This window comes from Zonotrichia leucophrys, chromosome 4 (genome assembly GCF_028769735.1).
Source record: "Zonotrichia leucophrys gambelii isolate GWCS_2022_RI chromosome 4, RI_Zleu_2.0, whole genome shotgun sequence".
Classification (NCBI taxonomy): Eukaryota; Metazoa; Chordata; class Aves; order Passeriformes; family Passerellidae; genus Zonotrichia; species Zonotrichia leucophrys.
Window position 1 is genome coordinate 26,811,542 of NC_088173.1, and position 18,403 is coordinate 26,829,944.

The 18,403-nt window shown below is 40.6% G+C and overlaps 1 long non-coding RNA gene across 2 annotated transcripts; it reads left to right on the forward strand.

Moving 5' to 3' along the window:
* Window positions 1–1,101: 1,101 nt before the first annotated feature.
* Window positions 1,102–16,802, forward strand: LOC135446711 (uncharacterized). Of its 2 annotated transcripts, none has more exons than XR_010439874.1 (3): window positions 1,102–1,234; window positions 1,339–1,376; window positions 16,437–16,802. It is a non-coding gene; the product is annotated as an uncharacterized LOC135446711 (long non-coding RNA). The 2 variants fall into 2 exon arrangements; XR_010439873.1 differs by lacking the exon at window positions 16,437–16,802 and adding an exon at window positions 3,109–3,240.
* Window positions 16,803–18,403: the final 1,601 nt, after the last annotated feature.

Sequence of the window (18,403 nt, forward strand, 5' to 3'; positions counted from 1 at the left end):
GGAGAAGGGCAGAGAGGCATAGCACAAAATACCAACTGCTGTTTTGCTGGAAGCGTCTCTTTAACTGAGGCCCTCTTATAACAAGTGAAACAGAAGCACAGAAAATTTAGATGCATCTGGATAGGAGTGTGCTGGAGAAGAGAGGATACTGAAAGAGAAAGAGCATGAAAAGGATCATCAGTTTTAAGATCACCATTTTAAGATCATCAGTTTCAAACTTAATCTCTTTGATTTTTATGCAAGTTTCTCAGTGGCTATGCAGGTGACTGAGCACTGGAACAGATCAGCCAGAGATGCTGTGGAGTGTCCCTCACTGTCTCTTCTTGGTGGTGCCAAGCTGTAGGACAAGAGGCAACAGGCAGATACTGACACACAGGCAGTGTCACCTGAATATGGGTAACCAAACTGGAGAGGATAACTCTGTCATACCTAGGGATCTCATCTCACTGGCGATATTGCAGAACTGTCTGGACACAATTCAGATGACCCTGGACTGAGCAGGGTTGTTGGACTATTGTGGTCCTTTTCAAGCCAATTCCCTTCCAATCCATTCAGTGATTATGAGATGGGTTTTTACAGCTGGGCAAGAAACCTGGAAACTTGCTTATCAGTTGGTTCTTATAAGCCAAATATGTGAGTAACACAGATTTGGCTGTGTATGACTTTGTCTCCCTTCCCTCCTTAGACTCTATTAATTGAAACACTGCAAATTCATTTGTTGGTAATTGAATAGGGAGATTAATAAATGAAGCCAATTCAATTGAAGTTCCCTTTTCTTTCTTTATGACAAAATGTAATTCCTCAATGCAATCTTAAAAGAAAAGAAATAGCATTCAGGGTAATGAAAATTTTGCAAGGAGCAGGGAATCTGACCTGAGCATTGGCAGCTCTGAGCTGATAAAAGCAGGAGCTTTATTTTAACAAAACCAAAAAGAATTCTCTTCCACTTTATATTTAGCTTACTGTGGACTTCGGTATAATGTACTGGGATGGAGAGCAGGACTAATAGCAATCTGGGTGCATGGGTGGAGGTTACTGGGTGCACCTGGAGGGACTGCTGCTGGGATCAGGTGGGATGGCCCTGAGAGGGGCAAGGGGGAACAGGCATTGATTGGTGCAGGGTCTATAGTTCAAGTAACCTGCCTTGGGGTGCCAGCAGAGTGGTAACCCAGTAATAAAAAGCTTGAAGAGGCAGGAATACTGTGCAGAGGAAATGCTTTAAAATGCTTTCTATGTAAGTAGCATATGGAGAAAAGAGTCATGTTCCTATCTGGGATTAAAGGTTCTGAGTCAATAATGACCTTTTTATTTTCATGATTTCCTCTGACCATTGTGAAGGACCATGGCAACTCTGAACAGTTTTCTTCCTGTCAGTGGTAAGTGTGGCCTTTGAAGGAGAATACCTTATAAAGCCTTTAGAGGGTATAAAATAAAAGTTGGGAAGCCTGCTCTTGTTGATGTTCTGGCTAACAAGAGCTTTTAAAGTAGCTTTGAAAAAAATAGGGTTCTTAAAGCATGTTACTCTGTAGTGAAAGCCTAGCTTCAGGATGGAAGGATCAGAAATATGTTCTTTGAAGTTAACACACTTCTGACATTTAGAGCAGATTCTTTGCACATCCTGTGTAATTCATACCTGTTTAAGTTGTACTACAAATATTGCTGGAAAATTCTGGCTACGTTTTACATGTACAAGTAAAACTAACTTTACCCTCTGCATAACTGCATTTAAAATACTCTTACTAGTTAGGAAATAAGCTTGTTAAAAACAATGAGAACTTGCAGTAAACTTGGTCCTAGGCATTTCTATTTACATTACAAGTAAATGTAATCCAAAGAGAAAAAAATGGGGAAAACTGTTTAAGTACAGGAAATTTAACTGTTCCAGTATTATGCTCTACTAAAGCCACTTTTTTTTTTTTTTAAAGCTTACCTTTTCATGGCTAAACCACTTTGCTTTGATACTAATGAATTGTTGGTGGTAATTAGAGAGTTTAAGAAAGTTCTTTGCTGAAAGGTCTTTGTAGCTCAGAATTTGGCTGTGGTTGCATCTAGAAATGCACAGTTTAAACCACCGGCAGCTGAATTTTTCTGCTCCCCTGAATAATGCCAGTGCTGCTGTGGTGTCCCAGTGGACTGATCACTTACAAATTATGCTGTGGAATCTTGAGTGCAGAGGTTTGGTGCCCAGCTATGCTGTCTTCTACATGTTAAAATTTTAAGTTTTCCTACTGGTGCTCTGGAGTTTTGTGTCCCATACAAACACCGTGTATCCACCTGCCATAACTTCTCACCAGCCAACAGAAATTGTTTTCTAATGATGAGGGTGATTTGGCTCTGAAGCAGTCACTGTATGCCTAGAAAATAGCAGGGTTTAAGACTTTTTTTTTTCCTTTTTCTGGCTAACTTCAATTCTAAAGATGGCAATAATAGCTATTAATTGATTTACTCTTCAGTTGTACTAATTATTACTGTAGCTATGGGCTTATGTGATGATTAAGTTCACAAGCTTCATTTGTTTTGTTTTTGGTTTTGTTCTTTTTATTTATCCAGGGGTTGTATAGTAATTAACAGAAATTCTTACACGTAATTTATCAATGACAAGTTGCATTTGTATACCTAGATGAAATTCTGCTCACAGGAAATCATATATGGGAAGTCTCAGAGCTGTGTGATAACCTTCTTCAGGCTCTAAGCATATTTGATCATGCAAAGGATGCTGCAAAAAGTGTGGGGAAAAGGTGTTAAAGTGTTTTTTAAACTTTGCTGCATACTTGTTTTGCTTCTTTCATAACCTGTGGAGTGTTCTTAGAGGTGTTACCTTGTAGTAGAACATTTTGGTCAGTGATTCTGCTGGTAACTTACTGAGAACAAACTGCAGGATGTGTTTTAACAAAGTATCTGTTGTCTGAGCATGGAAAAAGAAAAGTTGGAAAGGTACAAACTGCATAAGGTCTCTGTTCCAATGCAAAAGCAAAGAGAGATGGGGAAGGAGAATAGTACATATCTCAATTTGTGTTACTCACATGTTTGGCTCATTAGTACCAACTGATGCAATTTTCTGGGATTCTTTGTAGAAGAATCAGTCATTACCTCATGCTGCACTTCCAGGTTTTATTCAGTGTTCCACAGTGTTGGGGTATCACAGTTCCTTGTGGTGTTCAGCTCTTAGTGCCTCCTCAACAGCCCAAAATACAAATGTGAAAAGTGTGAAGCATTGCTCCTGCCAAGCTGTTAACTGCTGCTGTCTCTTGGTACTGCAAACAAACATAAATACAGACTACAGAGAGCTATGAAGCAATGAACATTGGCCAGTCCTGTGCCTGGCTGGTATGTATGCTGTTGACTCACTGTGGGTATTGCATTGTTCCTGATCAGGCTGCTTGACACTTAAAATGCACGATAAAGCCTCTTTACAAGTTAAATATTGTTTTTCTTTGTATTGGTTTTAACTTTCTAATCATGCAGGTATGATGATATTAACTGTGATTAGTGCAAGTAGCTCCTTGCTGGCTCTTGACTGAGATCAGACCAGATGGCAATTAATTAAACTGAGAGAAACATAGGTGGGCTGAGGAGCATCCACCTTCAGCCCTGCCTTTGGGGTCAGCTGCAGCAGTGCTGTTGTGTAATTTCTAGTGAGCTAAATGAGCGTGCCACATGAAAGATGCTGCTGCTAATGGTTTTCTCTCTGAGAGCTTGCCTTTGGAGCACTTCACAAATACTAATTAAAGAACCACTGGAAAGGGATTTGCCTACCCATGGATCTATGTGTGTGCTTTCTGTGGATGAGAAAATCATTGCAGAAGAAATGTCTTCCTACAGGGGAAATCAGCAGAGAACTGAGATTATTGATCAGGACTTTGTTCCCAGGACTGTGCTCAGCTGTCCTGATATACAGGGATGATCCAGTGAAAATGCAGCTATGAATACCAAGACACTGAGCAATTATTTTAAAAATAAGTAAATAAAAAGCACCATCTATTTTCAGAAGCAACTTTCCTAAGTGAGAATGCTTGCTTAATTCCCCAACTTTATTCTCATTTCAAGTCCCTGCAAATAATGGAGAGGGGGAAAAAAAAGGCAAATTGAGAATAGTCCTTTGCTGTTGATCTCCCCCAAGTCTTTTTCCTCAATAGCTATTTTTAAAATCTGAACTCAAACACGTGTCAAATGATTTATGATTTTACTAAATGCAAGTTTCATGTTGCCTCTCTATTTCATAAGCTCTTTCTGAATCTTGTAATGGACTAGGTTTTGGAAGTAAAAGTGGTTGCTTGGGGTGGGTTTTTTTTTGTTTTTTTGGCTTTTTTTTTTAAATTTCAAGTAGCCTAATGCCCATCTCTAACTACTTTTGTAATCATCATTGCTTGTCATTTTCCTCTGGTATACAAAGTGACTTTCCAGTTAAACTGTGTCAAGATGTCATGTATTTCTTTCTGTAGATTCAACCTATTGGTACTGTAATAATTTTGTAATAATATTTTCAGTATTGTTGAACGTCGCGTCTTCCACTGTGTAATCACCTCTTGCACAACCTAGCTCCTTTGGCATTAATACAATGAATAATTATATTCATGGAGTAAAAATGTTTCAAAATTCTGTGGCTAATTTAACAGTCTATGTACGTGAGTGATCAAAGGTTGCTGCTTTGGAGCCTTCATGTTCAAGTGTAATTCCCACTTCTGCTGAAATGACCTTTGTAGAGGATTTTGGAATCATGTTAGAAGGAGGTATAGCTAGCAAAGAAATAATTGGTCTTTCATTGTGCAGCGTAACTAATGCTCTAATTAATGGGGTAGGTGTTTTGTATCAGTTATAATCATGTATTACTGCAGAAACACTTCTATTTTTTTTTCCTTTACTGGGATTCTTTGTGTAAACATCTCAATCCTAGTAACTTGATACTGCCAATGTCATGGCTGTACAAGTGACCTTAGCAATATACGCCACAAATTAAATGGAGTCTGAATTTTTAGAGTTTAGTGTGCATACAGTAGGCATACAATACATTCTCATGTCCAGTGATACCATCAGACAGAAACCATGTTTTGAACAATCCTAAATTGTTGCATAAATGTGGGTATCTGGCCTGGTGGAAAAGGTGAAGAAGTCTCCATGTTTCAGAATGGGGGTGTGAAATCTTGACTGAATGAGGAAAGGAAAATAGGATATATAGAAAGAGAAATAAGAAACTATTATCAGAAAGTAAGAGGGGAGAAGAGGATAAAAATGTGTACAGAAAAAATAACCATGAATATATGAAAAGAGCATAGAGGATGGACAAAATGCTTAGAAAATAAGGGAAACTATTATTTACCTACTGCTGACTCTGGCTTTCTATGGGGTTTTTTGTTATTGTTGTTCTCATAGGTAAACTACAAGAAAGCTGTGAGGAAATAATGATATATGTGTGTGCATATATAAATATAGATGTCCCAAAATAAAAGATGACTAAGTGTAAAAAATCACATTTTCAGAAGTTACGAAATCATAATGATCCTTGATGTTAATCAACCGCACTTGTGTGCAGTCATTAATTACGATTACATATGACTGATTATTCAAAAGTAACCAGATAGTCTCTAGATAATTGAATTTTATTTAATCAAACAGCATTAAACCCCTTTTTTATTATATTTTATTAATAAGGGTTTAAATTTCCTCAACTCACCTGGCAGTCTAAAGGTAAAACTAAAGTACCTCTATTTTCAAAGTATTTCTAGATAGTTTCAGATGCCAGCATCTCTTTAGAGAGAGCACAGTTCACTACTCCCTCTGACACTTGACTGCATTTCTTCTTATTAAAATGTTATTCCAGGATATTAGATAATTTCCTCACCAGCAGAAGATAAAAAAACTTCAGAAACGTTCTTGAACTGTACTCTTTTGCTACCTTTCAGAAATAGGAAAAAACCCCAAACACTACTTTCTGTTCAAGTGATCATCAACTCTGTGACAAATTGTCAGCCTTTCTGGCATAGCTGAGTGTGAGGTTGACTTAACAGAACAGCAATGTTCCACTAACAGAAGTTTGTATTGCAAAAAGAAGCCAGATATTCAGGTGACTTGATGGGCATGGGAGGCAAACTGTTTTTCAATTGTCATGGCCTGTAACATCCTCTTCAAGCTCTATTTATTTCTATTAAATTTTTTTTTGCTTCCCCTCTCTGAATGGTAATAAAACACAACGGTCCTTGGTAACTTCTTCCTGCACCCAGGTTTTTCCAAAAGTTTTGTGTTCAGTAGATTTTAACCATTGCTGTGGGTGGTACTTCCATGGAGAAATTATTGGAGGAAGTCATGTTGATGTGCCAGGAGACTAAATAAATGAAATTCTTAATGGCTGATTCCGTAGGTGTAGAAAACAGGAGTCCATGCTGGTGCTGGAACTTTGACTCATAGGCGGAAATTATGTGGATCCACAGCAGAGAAAACCAGCTTATTATGTGTTGTGTACTAAATAAACTAATGCACAATGAATAAGCAACAGGCCCAGCAGAGTTGATTATAATGATATTCATTATTTTGTGACATTTCATTTATGAGGAAGTTGTGGACTTGAGTGTTCTCAAAATGCAGCTGCAGCAGCTGATGATTTTCATAGCTACTGTAGAAGTTTTAGCTGGCAGGAAGAGTTTTTTATGTATTGCTGTTGCAGTTGAACTTCAGGTTACCAATGTAACTTGTTAGTTACGTTTGGATAACTAACTTCACCAATTTAACTTGTTAGTTAAGTTAGTTAACCCTGTTTTGAATTGACGCAGTGCAATTTAGGAGGGTTATTTATTTATTTAAATAGCAGAAGGAAAACTAAACAGGTGTTAAGATTGGGGTTGTGGAATAGGAACGATAATATAGTTGCACACCAGAAGTTCCTTTAGATTTGTTAATATGAAGCATCATACAGTGATTTCATTCATCTGCAGTTCTTGTACGTAGCACTAGGAGATGAGGTATTATATGCCTGCAAGTAGGTTCTTGGCTCAGATTAAAGATCACTGATATTAGAAGTGCTGTCCTTTTCTTTATAAAATTCATGTAATGTGTGAAAAGGAGCTTATAATTCATAAAGCTTCTCTGTCAAAGGCTACTGTTCTTTGGCTTCTTCTAGTCCGTGTTTAGGTAGCCCACTGAGCACAACAGGATGGTGCTCAAGTGATGCATTTCAGAAAGAGACATAATGTGCACAGGATGACTTTTGCTGTGCACTGAGGTGCAGTTTTACATGGTTATGGTGGTTGAAAAATGAATTAAGCAGCAAGTGAGTCCGTAGGTCCTGTTGAACCTCCAAAGCCTGTGAAAGGGCTTTGTGTGGTTCTGGGCTGATGTGTAGGTGTTGTTTCTGAGCATCACTAGTGCTCAGCATCACTGTGCTTTCAGCTGGCAGAGGGAGGAACTCACTGCTGACCCTGTAATACACAAAGACTTGGCAAACTCTGACTCCTATTAATTCTCTACAGCTGTCTGAGCTCTTTCAGTATGTTTGCTTCCTACTGCAGGTAAGGCTTGTAGAGCAGACTGCAAGATAAATTCCTTGGAGGAAAATCCCTCCCTGCAGGTAGCTGTTGCAGACTTCCATTTGCTGCCTCACTGTGTGCAGATGTCTGGTCTCTGCTGAGCCATGTGATGCCAGCAGCCATCCTCACACCACACTGAGCTTTGCTCCCAGCCCCTGGGGAACCACTGCGTGGCTGGCAGCCCCACAGGTGGCACAGCAGGAGAGAAAGGGAGCTGTGTGCACCGTTAATCAGCTCAGGAAACCTTTGAAGCCTCTGTCTTTATCCATGACTGCTACAGCAGCTTGTTCTCACTTGTGTTGTCCTAGTGCCACCTTGTCTCTTTCCAATTCCTTTGTCAGATTGAGGGAAGGGGAGTTGTGAGTCAGGATGACTCCTGCAGCAAGCAGGCATGGAGGCAGCTTGGTAGACCTTACCCACTCTCAGCAGCACCTGTTGCCAGGCCTGTGCCCTCCTTTTAACAGTGTACCTGGATTGGCTTTGGGGCCCATGGGGAGGAGGTGTGGAAACCTGCTTGGAAGTGCAGTGATGGCAGTAGTTCCTCTCCACAAGGATCCCCTGCAGAGGAGGCCCTTGTTTCGCAGGGACAAGAAGGAGGCAAACTCTCAGCCTTTCAGATGACCCTCTTTGTGCCCATGCCAAGGCCAGAGTGAGACACCTACCACTGAAGCTGTGGAGCTCCTGTTCTGCTCTTGAGTTTTCAATCTGCCTTTCTGGTGGCAATCCCCAAAGCCATGTGACCTGAGCTGCTGTGCTTAGAGTATTGGCAGACTGGCTGTTGCTGAAGCCCCTTTAATGACAAGCCAACATTCTAGCCAATTTGGTAAGACTTTTGTTAGTGAAGTGCTGACCAGCATTTGCAATCTGATTTAGGGCATCCTGACAATGTCTAGACACCATGACTGTGATGTTTCCTTCCAACAGCTGTTGGTAGGAACTTTTTTGATGTTAGTTTTTCCTGTATGCAATCAGTGATTGCCTAGCAGTAAAATATAATAGCTCTCTAATGGCCTCTGTCTGCTGCCATGCTGTAGCTCACTATGAATGAGGCACTCAGGAAAAGGAACTTGGCTTCTGGATGGGAATTTATTATAGAGGGGGAGTTGGCATTTTTTAAAAAGCTGGTTTTGCTGTTCTATGAGAGGAAGAGGAAACATCTTCTCAGGCTTCAGGGTTTTTTCTGAAGAGGAGTCCTTTGCAACAGCCTGGCAAGCTCCTTCCCCCAGGCACAGGGCCATTTGTCTTCTTGGCCAGGCTGGCACTAGGAGGGCTGCTCCTTTTTATTCTGTGGGTTTTGCTCAGAAAAGAGGCCTGGCTCTGCTTATGCTGCTGGGGGTAATCACAGCTTAGCATTGTGGCAGGCCAGGACCAGTTTAGCATCCTGCTACCAGCATTCCTGCCTTTCCAGTCTACATGCAGGAGAGGCCTCATATGTGTGAGCAGTGCCACTTTGGGCAGCACTCCTTTCCATGTGAATGAAGCCTTGCCAGGGATTAACTTGTGTGGGCAGTCTGCAGATCAGCTCTGTGCCCAGGTTGTCCTCTGACCTTGGGCAAATCTCTCAGCCTTCTGACGCTTCTCCGTTCACATCCTTCTAGTAAAATGTGTTACATGTCTTAAAATGCTGCTGTGAAGTAGGCTGAAGTAGCTGTGTGTCTTGAAAATTCTGCTATGGTCGGATTGAAGAACTTGATCTGGGCACCTCAGTTCTCTGCAGAATCACTAGGAATGAATCTACAGTCTACAGGATCCCCTGGAGTAAGGTTTACTTACAGCACTGACAGTTTGATGTAAATACCCAGTTAGAAATTAGCAACAAAACCACTTACTACTGAGGTCCTTTTAAATGTCAAGCTATACAGTGCTGAAAGTTAAGGGCATTGAGTGGCAGATTTAAAGAAAATATGCTGTTTTGTTAACAAAGGAATTTAGCTACACAGTGCACATTAATTTTAAATCCACCATTTTACTTGGATTTAATCTTAACCACCTTGCACTACAGCTTTTTTTTTTCTCCCTCTTACACTTAGCTAGAGCAGCCCTAAAAAACCAAGGGTCTTATATGTAATAAGATGAATGATCCAGCTGCTCTTATAACTAGGAAAGCTATTGGAGATGAACCTTTCACGTAACACCCGTGACTCTCTGAGTTCTCTCAATGATATATATCTGTCAATGTATTATCTGATTAATAAAGTCCTGGTAAATTCAAAAAATTGTTCTTAACAACATTAGTTGCTATCTCATGTATTGGCATGAAAGTCCTCCCTAATGCTGTCACACTCCTTGCTATTCTCTTCAGAAAGCAATCAATCAGATTAAACATTTTGGGGAGGTAAAGCTTAGCCAGTATTATAACCCAGTGGTTTGCTGGCTGGAGTTCATCTACCTTAGAGCAAAGCATGGGTTTTTCTGGAGTGAACAGTCTTGGTACCTCTAGGGAATGCCATGTACCTCTGGATAGAGTGGGGAGGGTGTCCTTGGCAGGAATCAGTGTCCATAGTAAGGAAAGAAAACAGAGCAGGGCATGTCAGCTACTCCTGTAGCAGACTGACTGAAGGTGCAGCCTTTGTGGCCTCTACAAGCAGAGCCAAGTTCTGCCTAGTTTTGGGAAAGGACCATGTTGGTAGCAGCTCTCAGATATTCCAGATTTGTCTGCTCTGGGTCCCAGTTTAACTCATAGTTCAAAACTCCTTCCCCTCCCACTCTTGTTCCCCATAAGTCACCACCTCCTTTAAGTATGGCTGATGGTGGAGCTGTTATTCAAGGGTCAAAAATACTGTTCTCTTTGGTCCCATTAGCTTATCTCCTTGTAAGAGTCCAGCTAACAGTGGTTGTCAGTCTGTCTCTCCAGCCTAGGTCAGCCCTCTTGATCCTTTCCTTTACTAGGAATTTTCGCATCCTGAAGCAGAGACTGAGGACCAGAGCAGACATGAATCTTTGTGTGAGCACATTCCTTCTGTCTCATTTCTGTGCTGACTCTTTCACAATGTGCCTGCAGCAGTGCTTTGTTAAGACACTAGAGGAGAAACAATGCTGTCAACTAGCTTCCCCCACCTGTTGATGAATTTCAGTGGAATAAATGCAAGAATTGTTTGAATAGATTGTTGGGATTTTTTTTTTTTTCATAATAGAACAGGAGGCCCAGAGAGGTACAAGTGTGAGCAGATCAATTTAAACTATTGCTTCCTGCCCTAGGAATGAATTCTGGTGTGTATGGGTGAAGGGAGGATGCACATTGAATATCAATTTACACATTGTGATCTTGTTTTGAACTCTGTATTCAGTGGTGGTCAGCTCGATCTAGGAGAGCACAATGGCAGCAGTGAAACAGAGCATGGGCAACAACAGCGGCCTGATACTGAGCTGTCTTTTTACTGAGCCAACTCATGCCAGGTTGCTCTTAAGCAATCCTGGATTATAGATGTGCTTCACATTTGGAGGTTAATTTTTATTGTCTGAAAGGAGAAATGCGTGGCTTAGGGAAAGATCAGGAAGGAGGCAGTGTGATAACAGGGAACCAGACTGCTAAAAGGTTGGAGTAGAGAATTTTCATAAACTCTGTCAAACTTGCTCCTTTGAAATGCAAATAACACCGGTGTTCAAAGAACTACAGAGGTGATTTTAATGATCTCTTCAGTTGCTTCTCAAGCAGAGTGATCTAAAAAATGATAATTTTCCATTGTACTGTATGTACGTGGATTCCTTCTTAAAAGGGCTAAGTGGTATTTTCCTTCCACTATCTGCTTTTCCTGCAGATCTTTTTTGATGTAAAATTACTTCTCTAGTCCAACTCAGAGAGAAAGCATTGAAAGAGAAGTAGTGATAAGCAGTCTATATTTGAGCAAAAATTTGCAGCATTTCCACAGGGAATATACTCACTGGGATGACTTGATCCAAAGGAAGGCTTCCAAAAAAGATGAAGTGTCCATGTAGGAAGAACTAGACAAACAATTAATATTTCTGTATTATCAACAGAAGACATTCACCCGGTAGTCAGTGCTCCTTGCCAGTTGTATTACCAGGGCTCTCAGAAGATGCTGTTACTCTTAATTCCTTATGAGACCCTACATCAAAGGTCAAAGCAGCACATCTAATTTGAGATGAGTGACTGAAGGGGAATTGTCCCAAAACTCACTCTTTTAAACTTGAAGTATCTAGAGTGTAATGACTAAGATCACAGGCCAAGCTCCATTGTCAGATTTTGGCAATGTTCCTTTTAACTTTGTAAATGTGAGAATTTGTGAGGTTTTGGATGTAGAGCATGAATGGTGAGAGACATCCTGCTCAGAGGGAGGTGCTGGCACAGCCCTTTGCAGTCCAGGAGAGCTCAAAGGACCTCACTTAGGACCACTGTTCATAACATCATGGGATGATTGCGTTTATTCATCCATAAATTTTCATCCTGACCACATTCATGTCCATGAAAAACAGTCCTGGAAAAAACACTGTTCATGTATTTATCAATGATTGGTGTTCCAAGCTCATGTGCATTGATGCTCATGGGTTACTCTGCCCTTTGTGGGTTTTCTGGAGGAGTTCTTGGCCCAGCTACAGCTCAAGCTGTATCTCCTTTAGAGCCTGTTCCACACCATTGCTAGTTTGGATAAGGGGATTGAGTAGACCTTCTTAGGATTTATGCCCCCTTGGTGCCCCAAGTACAATTTGATGCAACCTTGTGCTTGGCAAATAAAAGGAAATAATTGGTAGCTGGAGCTGTTTGCCCTTTGCATCACACCATTGGAATTGCAGGAAAACACAAAGCTGCACAGGTATAGTTGCAGTGCTACTGGAGCAAAATCTCATAGCCTGCAGAGGCAGAAAGTGGCTCAGGTTCCTGCCAGGAGAATTCAGTTCCAGCACTGCTGTTGCCTTCCCCTCTCTCAGGACAGCTGGAACTTGGCAGCTCACCCTGTGGACTTTCCACAGCCCTTTTACTGGGGAAACAACCCCTCTGTTGTCATTCAAAAGCTGTTGACTAAGCGTTTTGACCCTTCCAATTTTATGTCTATGCACCTGGATTGTCATAGAAAGATACCTGGTTTTTATCTGCCCATCTGTGCTTTTTTTAGAGCAGTCTTTTAAACCTGGGGTCCATTGAGATTCCTATGTTGGCACCACTGACAAGGACATCCTTATATGGTCTGAAAGATTGCTGAGTGTGAGGGATCACCTTTGTTGCTTCTTTTTTTTGTCCCTGATATTTATAGCCGATAGATACTCCTATGAAATAATATATTGTAAGGCAGCATTTTCCAGCTAGAGATATGCTGGAACTCATAGTGCTTTGTCCTCTTCACACTCAATCTACCAGCAGCCACCTCCCTATAGCAAGGAATGAAGTGGTGCTGTCATTAAAATTAATGAAAAAAATCCCCAGAACATTTAAAAGAACTGTAGGTGCATTTATGAACTTGCTTACAAACTAGTATAACAGAGCTGATGTGTAATATCTTACCACTGAAGTGACATGTATGGTAACTTCGTAGAGCTTGATCCTGTATTTTGTGGAAATCTATCATAGAAATTTTTAATATGGCAAATTAAAAAAAATGTTGTGTCCAGACAGATTTAACATCTGTGATAATGATTTACGCCACACCTTGACAGCACTTAATTTAGAGTTCTGTAATGCAGAACTTCTGTTGTTCAGGTTCATCAGTGTGTTTTATTCAGGGCCTTCAATTTCTCCACTTCCACAGATCGCATTCTGGACAGCACTTAATAGAGATGGTTATTAATGCTCTTGGCAACTCCTTTTTGAATGGTGAACTGGCAGTGATCACTTCATGGTTTTGCCTTGCATATTCTTTTTCTCTCTCAAATTCATTAGGAATAGTGAACGGATGTATGGTACATTTAGACAGAAGAAAAATATATATACTTTCTTTAATATTTAGGATATGATGCTTTCATTGAAAAGAAGTACTGTTTCAGGAATAATATTACAGGGTTTCTACATTTAAGTAAGCATGTAGAATAAATAGACCTGGTATATTTCCTTCCAAATACAGTAATATGGACAGGTCATGCTTAGAACATGAGATTTTTAATGATGGATAAAAAAGCTGTAATTATGTTTTCAGAGTTTTTTAGGCTGTGGAATTGGCAAAGCCAAAATCAGTGAATTTAAACTTGAATCATGTATTTTGGGAATATGATGTATATAAGTCTCGTGTGAAGATGGCAGATCTTATGACTGCAGGAAGTGTTAAAACATTTGATTCTTCTTTGCTGACAGCACAACTTCTCTGAAGGCAACAGCCATAGCAAAACTGTGAGTATTGCCCAGGCACAAGGGCACTTGCCTTTTGGGAGCCAGCCAGAGCTTGGACACTTATTCCAGAAAGGTTTCAGGACTTGAGGAACACCATTAGTTTGGATAGCACCTGGTTTCACTCACCAAATATTCTTGAAATATACTTTGTTTCTGAGTGTTTCTTCATTTAAAATGCAGTTGTGTTGAGAGATTTTGAGATGCTATTGCAAGCACCTGTGCTACTGTTCAGAGGTCGAGTCTCGAGGCAGTTTTCTTTAGGACCACATGGAATTTCTGACTCTAAGGAGGTTGTAATAAGCAGGAGAGAAGAAGGACCTTCATTTACCTTAAGAGAGATGACAGTGTGGTGCACCTAGGCATTCTTCTAGTTTGTTGTAAAAAGCGTTGGAGATACTTAAGCAAATTGGATGCAATGGAGATTCTCTGAAAAGAGTCCTTAGTTGCAGCTGCATGGGGTGATTTGGGCTGGGAGACAGCAAAAATACTGTGCTGTTCTACAGCACAGTAGGAAAATACTGCCTGACCACTGAGGATTTTTTAACATATCAGTCTAAAGAGAAGTTATAAATGTATGAAAATAAGTTCTGAACAGCATGTAATGTTTATATATATTTACATAAATGTCTGTATTTATGAATTAATTTTCCATGAAAAGTTATTTTGGAGAGGTGTGGTGGCGCACCCTGATTCCTTGGCAATAACTTCCATAAGACTCTTGCTAATACCACCCTGAGCCAAACTGCTGTATTTATGAGACTTGTTTGAAAAAGAAAATAATAAATGTGAAGAGGTGAAATATCTTAGGGTTTGTTTGAAAAGAGTTGGAAAGTGTAAGGATGAGCCCTAGTACAATGGTTAGATAAAAGCTTTCAAATTATTAGAGGAGTCCTAAGGATGTGAAATTCAGGACATTTAAGAAGGAAAAACACATACCTCCCTAACAACTGCAAGAACCACTGAAAAGATGAGGCTAACTCTTTTGACTAGTAGGAAGTACAGCACTTAGTCTGACATCCCCTCTTTTGACCTCCTCCTGTTAACAGCTGTCTTTCCCACTTAAATAGAGTCCTATTAGGGTCACACTGGCAGGCTTCCAGTACCCAAAGGGGGCCAGCAAGAAAGCTGGAGAGGGATTTCTTCACTAGGGCATGTAGTAACAGGACCAGGAGGAATGGCTTTAAACTGAAAGAGGGCAAGTTTAGCTCAGATATTAGGAAGAAATTCTTTGCCATGAGGGTGGTGAGGCCCTGGAATCGGTTGCCCAGAGAAGCTCTGGCTACCCCATCTCTGGAAGTGTTCAAGGCCAGGTTGGATGGGGCTTTGAGCAACCTGGTCTAGTGGAAGGTGTCCCTGGCCAAGGTGGAGGGTTGAAAGTAGATGACCTTTAAGGTCCCTTCCAACACAAACCATTCTGTGAGTCTATCTTATTTCTCATCTTCAAGACTGTTTCATTTCTGGTTCAGAACTTGAAGCTTGCAGTCTGTTCTTCAGTTTGACCATTTCCTTTTTGATCCTGTAATCTCACATTTAAGAAAACACTGATTGTAAAATATTCTAGAAGTTGCCCATATAGTGGAGAGTTGAGTCATGAAGACCCTAAATAAATAAGTAGTTGATTAACAGTGTAACAGTAATTTAACAAATCTGACTGCTCCTTTCTTTGCTCATTGTACAGCATACCATTTAAAACACATTGGCAAGCATTATTTAGTGATGTATTTTTGCCAGAAGACACCAAGGTCTGCATTATCTTGGCATGTGTGCTGAAATAACAGAGATAAGAGATGTGGAGGTTGTCCTCTGACAAAACCTGCCAACCAGAATTTTCAGCGGGGAATAAAGAAGCAGTGATAATGTGTTGATTTTCATAAATCACATTTCCGTGTTGCTGCATTCCAGCTTTTCAGGATTGAGCTGTGGGCAGTCTGTAGCAGAACACTGTGTGCTCCTCCCCTTCTCTGCACCTAAGTAGCTTCCCCATTCTTGCACAGAGCCAGGCTGGCCTCCTGCACCAGGTCAGACTGAGCTCTGCTGAGTGAACAGTGACTGCCTCTCTCCAATTTTTGTTTTCTTCATTAGGAGCAGAGATGTTTTGTGGTAGGCAGCAGGTGCACTTCATTCTATCAACCCCAAGTACAATGCATTACTTCAGGTGAAGCAACTCTAAAGTTGCTGACTTTGGAAATCTAAAATACTGGGGTTCTGATGACTGAATATTAATTCCCAAAGCACAGCACACACTGCATATTGCTCACAGAAGTAAAGGGCAACCTCTCCACTTTCAGTATTTCCTCCTTGAAATCAGGGAGAAAATAGGAATAGCCATTGCTGTTGCCATGACATTAGAAATGAATACAAATTCATATTTTCTTTATGTTCTTAGCACTCTCTGATTTCCCCTAAGATCTTGGCAATGGCAGGGTGAGAGAGGGAATAAAGCAAGAGCAGGAAAGGCTAGAAGACAAGATACATTGGCTTGGAGCTGAGTGAGAGGGAGAAACCAAGGATAATGAGAAAATGGAGGTAAGGGCAGTTGAGGAATATTATCAGCAGAAAATGTGGACAAAAATAACAGAGAAATTATGTTCTGTCCCTTTTTATGCCTACATAATTGGAACTGCCATAAAATTGATGCCCAGAGCATGGAGAAGACCTGGAGAACTCCAGAATGGCCCAATGAACCAAAGGGGACTACTGAATAACAAACAGCAACCCAAATCTCCTAATTATGTGGCAGATTGTTTCCTTAGAAGAAAAACAAGCTTAATGTGGATACAAGAGGACTGGAAAACAACACATCAAAATTATCCACAAAGATGAGACAGCAATTTCATGACAGAAAAAGAAACTGAAGTAAATGTTTTGGAACCCTGGTGCAGGAGGAGAATTTTAGACCTTGATTACCCAGTGCCTTGAATTTACAGCCTTTCCATTCCAGAAGCTTTATTAGAGAAGCAAAGGTCTCAGTCTTTTCATCTTGGAGGCTGTGAGGAAGGACTGCACAGCCTTGCTGCACTGCCCTGCCTGTCCCCTGAGAATTGTGGCTATATGCCCTTTACAGTACCTTCCAAGAAACCAGGAATTAACTTTTGATAACTTCAATTTGTTCTTCTAGGAAGGCTATATTCATCTATGATAAAGGTTTCCTATAGAATTCTATCAGAAGGGTTGTATTGATTTTTTTTCTCCCCCAAACCACCTATACCTGGTGGACTTTATATTTACCCTTAAGTGTTTTTCTTTCTGCACGAGGATGCATTTCTTACCACAAGGTAATAAAGAAAAGGAAATGATCACGTTATTTTCACTATGGCTTTAAAAAAAAGTGTCTTTAAAATACAAGATGATGTAATTTCAGCCCAACTATAATTTCTCTGCTTTATGGTAGACAGTGCTCTGTAAAAGCAGTTTCCAGTTACTATGGAAACATGTTTGTACACACACACTCACCTGCGCACATGAAGAGGCTAAAAAGTGCCATCTGTTGGAAATGATGTACAAGTCTGTCCCTGTGGCTGACTAGAGACCTGTATGACTGCTGGAGTGCAAGAGCAACACTCTGTATTAAAGATAATACTGTCACCCCAACAAGTGTGCATAAATTGGCTACACTCAGTCAGAAGCTGCCTTCTCTCATTAAAGTGTTTGATTTGATGCCTGAGGTGAATACAGCAACCATTTGCCATAGGTTTAGGACAGAGGCAGAACTGGATTTCCTGGTGTGATTGACAGCAGTAGCAAAGAGTTGGCTGCCCTTTGCCAGCTTCCCTTTCACTCTTTACATGCATGATATCTTCAAAGGTATTTTTCCTTGGCTTGCATTTTTTGTTTTTCCTATGCTATGTGTCACAGGCCACAATATCCAAAGTACTCCTGCATGCTGCCAGTGGCTGCCTGACAGTTCATGCAACCCCAGTAGTGCCAAAAGCTGACTGTCCACCTGAAACTATGAGCTCAAGGAGCAGTGAGCAAAGGGCTTATCTGCCTTGAGGTACACCAAACGTGTCAGAGACCCCAAAGAACCAATTTCAAATGTACATGATAAAGGAGCATGAGTTGGGTGGGACAGGCGAGCAGGAGAGCCAACAGTGGGGCATCTTCAGGTATAAATTATATTGCCTACGTCCTAAATTCATCACATGGAAAACTGTTTTCCTTGCTAACAAAGTTGAGAGCTTATAAGATCTGCCAGTCCTGAAACTTGCCAAATCCTGAAGCACATGCAATCATGGAGGTAGGAATGCCTAGGAAGTTACAGGTGTATAAACTCATCTGAAGATATCCTGTGCAAGACCAGATATGGGGTTTTTTTTTGTTAAACACTTAACAATTTGATTTCTTTTGCATTATGTTATGTACCCAGTTATTCTGAATATGTCAGAGCACTGTTTGTTTTATATTCTATGTCAATAGGTGGAAGAGACTTTACTAAATGGAAAATTAGGTCTGAATGATGCTGTATTTTGTGATGAGATGGGCATTTCTTTTGGTCGGTCACTCTCAAGTTTCACCTGGGATAGAATTAATTTCCTTCCTATAGCTGGCACAGAGCTGTGTTTTGAGTTTAGTATGAGAGTAATGTAGGTACCACACGGGTGTTTTGGCT